At 35.2% G+C, this 6,315-nt stretch overlaps 1 pseudogene; it reads left to right on the forward strand.

Moving 5' to 3' along the window:
• Nucleotides 1-711: 711 nt before the first annotated feature.
• On the forward strand, nucleotides 712-3,022 carry LOC147824052 (52 kDa repressor of the inhibitor of the protein kinase pseudogene; annotated as a pseudogene).
• Nucleotides 3,023-6,315: the final 3,293 nt, after the last annotated feature.

A 6,315-nucleotide genomic window follows, 5' to 3' on the forward strand; every position in this document is an offset into this window, starting at 1 on the left:
TAAGTATCAATGCTAAGAGAATGTTTGTGAATTAACTGTACAGTTGGCCATAGGTAAAACTTTTGTTGTTTATTTTGACCCATTCATTCTAAAACTGCATCCTAGAACAATTTTTCCTAGTCTCCCTTTTCAGAATCATTTTGTGAGCTTTAATTTTAATTTTGGTGATTTTTAAAAAATTATGTAAAATATAATATGTAGACATGGTGACAAAAATCCAAACCATATAGAAAGCTAGAAAATGAAAAGTTAAGTCTCTTTCCCTATACTTCTGCTTCTTGACTCATACCAGGGAGTTTACTTCTATTTCAGGAATACTTAGTTCTGTGTCAGTAATATTCAGTATTTAGCTCTTCCTGAGGTTGCCTCCATAAGTATACACAGTAGTTTTTATCTATAATTCTGAGCAACTTTAGGTAGCATTAATTGAATTGTAACGTCTTTTTGAAATGTGCAGTGTGCCAGGCCTCCCCATGCCAGAAACTGATTCAGGAGATTTATTGTTGGGCTTGGGAATCTGAAGTCTTAAAACCTTTTGATTGATGCCCTGCCAAGCTGGCAGGCCTGGGCCACTCCTCTGCCCCATGCAGAACTTCTGCTCATCATTCAGCTATATGTGAGGCCCCATTTGGCCTTCTTTAGTTCCTGGGGGTCTGGCCAGATGCCAGAAGTGGGTGCAGAATTGTAGGAGAGCAGACATGGAAGGTGCAAGAACCTGATCAACTAAATAAACATTATCAATTACATGCTGAATACTTCAAGACCTCTGATCTGTAGAACCATACATTTTGCAGAGTCATCAGAAAACTAAAGAACTATTGGGTTACTCTATTTCTCAAATTCATTGTAGCAGATCCAATACTTGTGAAGTCACTGGGAGAGTCCTCATCATTAGAGATAATGCAATACCAACAATATTGGATCTTACCAGTTACTTGAACAATTCACATAGTAGACACAGAAAACAAAGAAAGAATTGAGTGAAGATGAAATCAGGACACTGAAACAGTGAATTTAAAAACTGATGAAAAAAAAAAAGAAAAATTGATGAAACTTCTGAACAGAAACAAAAGCATAAAGAAACAATAACAATGCTCAGAACTCAGTCCAGAAGGGGTGGCCAATGAGCAGGATGAAGACATTCTATTTTTAATTCTTGAAGAGAAAGAAAACAAAGAATACTTGAAATCTCTGTTTGAAATTTTGATTCTTATGGGAAAACAAAATAAACCTTTGGATGGGCATGAAATCGACGAAGTCCTGGAAGGTCTCTGCTCCTGACAATGGCAAAGCACTGCTGGAGTGCCAGATGGATTCTGGTGAGGAGTCCTGGGGAAGTGCTTTGAGACCACACCCAGTAACACACTGTTCTGTTCAAAAACACAGCAGAAACAGATGCTAGAGATCCGCGAGAGCTGTCTTTGGGAAGAAACCCAGGAAGTGAGAGACTCACACTTGTCTTCAGTTGTCACTGGTGATGTGGTAGCTGAAGCAGGGGAAGAGGACTTACCTGTTTTTGTGAGGTTTGTCAATGAATCTCATAACCTGAGAGGGGTTTGTGGGCTTCCTGCCTTATGAAGCTGATGCAGAGATTCTGGCTGAAATTTTGCACTACACAACTGAGAAGTGAGAACTAAATATGGAGTACTGTCTGGCCAGGCTTACACTGTGTCCAGTGGATATTCTTTCAAAATGACAGTTGTTGCTTCTAGACTTTTAGAGAAATATCCCCAAACTATCTACATACTCTGCTCATCCTATGCCTTAAACATGCGATTGGCAAAATCAGTGGCTATGATCAGTGGCAATCAGTTGCGTCAGGAATAATTGAGGAAGTTTGTTCATTTTTTCCATCAGTCACCACAGGAGCTTTAGAACTTGACATTGTTCTTTTTCAGAACAGTGAAAAAAGGGGTAAAGAACTGAAGGAAATTTGTCATTCTCAGTGGAGAGGCAGGCATGATGCTTTTGAAATTTTAATGGAGCTCTGGTAGGGACTTGTTTTATGTATAGCTGGTATAATAGTGACACAAATATTAGATGGAAAACTTGGCTGAGCATTTGTACTCTGTAATGCAGTGACAGATTTTGATTTTATTGTTACCATTGTGTTCTTTAAAATGTCTTATTTTTTACAAGGGTTTTTGGGGAAAATCTTCAGGGACAAACTTCTAATGTCTTCTTTGCCGCCAGTAGTATGACTCGTGTACTGAGTTCTCTCAATGAAGTAATGAAAAATATTGAAGTATATCATGAATTTTGATTTGAGGAAGCTACTAATTTGTCAACTAAACTTGATATTCAAATGAAACTTCTTGAGAAATTTCATAGGACTCAGCAAGGAGACCTAGAATCTCTGCTTATCTCTGAGAGTTACTATAAAGAAACCCTGAGTATCCCAAAAATGGAGCACATTATTCAGGAACTTAAAGATGTATTCTCCTAACAGCATCTCACAGCTCTTAAATGCTTGTCTCCGGTACCCTCAGCCATGGAACACGCAAGTTCAACTTGTCAGAGGAACATCATGTCAAAATACACAGATGACCTGCCCAATCCTGAAATGCTCTCAGCTGACTTTCCCTGTCGGAGAATCAAATAGAAACACAGAGGGAAAGATACAGAGCTTCCAACCACCATTCATGCAATCCTCCATCTGCTGACACCAAGACTTTTCCTAATGTGTATATCTTACTGAAGATCCTGTATATTCTTCCTGAGATGAAGGTTGAAAATGAGCACTATGAAAATGGGAAAAAGTGACTCAAAGCTTACTTGGTGAATACCTTGACAAACCAAAGGTCAAATATCTTGACTTTGCTTAGCATAAATTTTAATTTAAAAAAATGGTCTGGATTTAATGGTGGACACATATATCAAATTATATACAACTAAATCATTGTTTCCTACAGATGATTCAGAAACTGTTGAAAATACCTAAATGACTTTTTAAATGGGTTTTCTTTTATAGAGTATTTGTTATTTGTAAGAAAGCCATAAGGTGTATGTAGGCTACCTAATAAAGGAACATCTTAGCCTATAGGCTGTCATTAAATGAATTATCCAATAATAATCTCCATATTTAAATGACCCTCCTTTGAAAAAAAATGTTTTGATTAATTATTTTATTCAGCTAGAGTTATAACTAGTTTACTAGGTAAGGAGGATAATAATGCAATTATAGTTCTTATAAAGGTATCTAGTTGGCTAACATGACCATTCTTGGTACTTTGGCCCTAATTAATGGTGGAATTTTATAACACACACATTTCTCTTCACTCTGAAAGCAGCTTTCCTTGCCTTTACATTCTTTTCTGTTTTCGTATTTTTCCTTCCTCTCCTAAACTATTTGCCTTTATATGAACCCTTCTTTGTGTCCTTGAGTTTGTCTCTAACAAATTGCTGCCTCACATCATTTTCCAAAGGTCATTAAAGTTGTAGAGAGCTGAGTTCTCAAAGAAGATGATTGGAATTTTCTGGGAAAATGTATAATCTTATGATCAATTAACAGAATACATGTTCTCAGTAGCTGGAAACTCAGCATATTGATTTAACAGCAATTCATATTTGTCTGAAATCACTCATTACACTGGGGAGCATAAACTCTCCATTCTCTTTTCTGACTGCCAAAGCATTTAATGTAGCTCCAACTGTTTATGATAAGGACTGTGCTGAGTTTTCAAATAAACAGTTCTTCTACAGGACTCACTAAGTCACTGGGAGGATTAGGTAATGGAGACCAAAAAACCACAGTAGAACAAGGCACCTGTCAGATCTGCTTGCTAATGATCTTCTGTCCTATTCCTAGTCTCCTCAGCGTGACCAGTACTCTTCACTCAGACAGCAGTGACTTCTTTCTGGCTGAATGGGGTGACCCACGTCAGACTGTTCCAAGGGTCTGCCCCCCCCCACCCACAAAAAAGTGCTAAATCATTTCAGTGTTGTGGCTTTGTAGAAGAACCTGAGTTTAATCATTATTTACTAGTAGAGGAACTGATTTTCTCAGCTTTTACAAAAGGATCCACAGTGTAGCTGTTCCCCAAACTCTTAGACCAGACAAAAAGGGAAGAAGGGAAGCATGAGAGGTAGCTAACCATGATGTTATTTCTCCCAAGCCTTTGTTCAGACGTTAACAGCCAAGTTTTCTGACCTCCCAGACACACATCCTTCCACTTAGCATTTGATCCTAGTTGCCTCCACTCTTGCTTCCAACTCCTGAGCACGATAGTTCCAAGCCCGCATATATTTCTTTTAAAAACATCTTAGAAACTGATATTGTGAAATAGGAAGGAAAGGTCTAAAGGAATAGGGGAAATGGGAGGAATAAGGGAAAGGAAAGAAGGGAAAAGAAAAAATATGAGAGAAAAGGAAAACTGGAAACAAAGTCTAAATAGGGAAGGGTGGAGGGGGTGAAGGGAGGGCCAGGAATGGGGAAAAAAATAGGAACCAAGGTGCATTATGTAAAGATACAAGATCCCAAAGATGAATATAACTGTATTGTATACCTAAAACATACCAATAAATAAGCTTAATTAAAAAAAGAATACATGGGCCAAAAAAGTTTTTTTTAATAAATAAATAAATGAAAACATTTTAGAGCCCCACAGGCTGTTGAATGCTTGAAATCCCAGCTTTTTGGGAGACTGAGGCAGGAGGATCACAAATTCAAGACCAGCCTGGGCAACTTAGAAACGTATGTCTTAAAATAAAAAGCAAGAAAAGTTAAGGATGTAGCTCAGGGTGAAGGCTCTGGATTCCATTCTCAATACCAAAACCAATCAATCAATCAGTCTTAGACAACAAACAACTTAAAATTTAATAAAACCATTTACAATAGTATCATACCATAAAATTCCATAAAATATTAAGGGATAATTTATCAGAAGATATGCAATATCATCTTATTGTAAACCTCTTTAACAAAATTGAGGAAAATTATATGACTTAAATAAATAGAAATAAGTACCATACTTATTAATTGGAAGACCCAGTATTGTTAAGATGTTCATTCTCCCACAAATTTTACAAATATGTATATGTATATATTCAACATAATCATGAATTTTCAAAATTTCCTGTGGGCTTTTTGAGAATATAGACAAGCTGTTTATAAAATGTGTTTGTAAATGCAAAGGACCTAGAATAGCCAAGAAATATTTTAACAAAGCTAGAGATAGTTGATTTCAAGATGTATTATAAAGCTACATTACTGAAGATAGTGTGATATTCATAAAATAATAAAAAAGGATTAAAATATAGCATCTAGAAATACTCATATTTATTTGATCAAATAATTTTCAACAAAGCAGCAAAGTAATTCAGTGAGAAGAAAGTCTTTGTACACATGGCACCAGATAAATGGGATATACAAATCTGTAAAAATTCAATTTATATCTTATTCTATACTTAAAATTAATTTGTAATCTATTATGGGTGAATAAATAAAAGCTAACATTATATCACTTCTAATGTAAAAAAGGAAAATATTTTCATAAACTTCTAGTAAACATATTTCTTTTTAAGAATAAAAGCACTATAAATTGGACTTTATCAAAATAAAAAACTCATCACAAGACACTTAAAAACAAGCCTCTGTTCCTTTACATCCTTATAAATTTAATTATAATTTAACATATATAATTTCACTGGTAAAGTTTTTTGTTCATTTAATAGAATTTTAACATAAAGGAAATTATATTATATATTATGTTACATTATACAACTGTGTTACAAATTATATAATAGCATATTATATAATACAGAATTAACATACTGTGCTACCATATTACAGTACAGATTCTTTATTAAACTTTTCTATTTAAAAGTCCCACTGTTCAGTAGATAATTGAATAAAATATAAGCTGGAAGGGCCGGGGACGTAGCTCAGTGGTGCCAGTGCCTGCCTGGCCAGCACAAGGTCCTGAGTTCGATCCCCAGTACTGAGGAAAAAAACAAAACAAAACAAAAAACCCCAAAAATATAGGCTGGAGGAAAATAACCATAGAAAAGTCATCTATTTCTGTGCAGAATATATAAATAATTTTTACAGTAAAATAATAATAAAGCATATAATCATATAAAATAGACAAAATATGAAAAAATTTCACAAATCATGATATATGAAGCACATTAAAATCTACTAGGTGTAACTAATTCTCAAAGAAATTCAACTTAAAAAGGGGTGGGGGTTTATTTTAGCTCAGTAGCACTGTACCTGCCTCACAAGTGCAAGGTCCTGAGTTCGATCCCCAGCACCAAAAAAAAAAAAAAACTTGACAAATTTTTAAAAGATCAATAATATCAAATTGGAAGCAT

The sequence above is a fragment of the Heterocephalus glaber genome, unplaced genomic scaffold (genome assembly GCF_053883595.1).
Source record: "Heterocephalus glaber isolate CG9 unplaced genomic scaffold, H.glaber_assembly_v1.0 deba00001556, whole genome shotgun sequence".
In the NCBI taxonomy this organism is placed as follows: Eukaryota; Metazoa; Chordata; class Mammalia; order Rodentia; family Bathyergidae; genus Heterocephalus; species Heterocephalus glaber.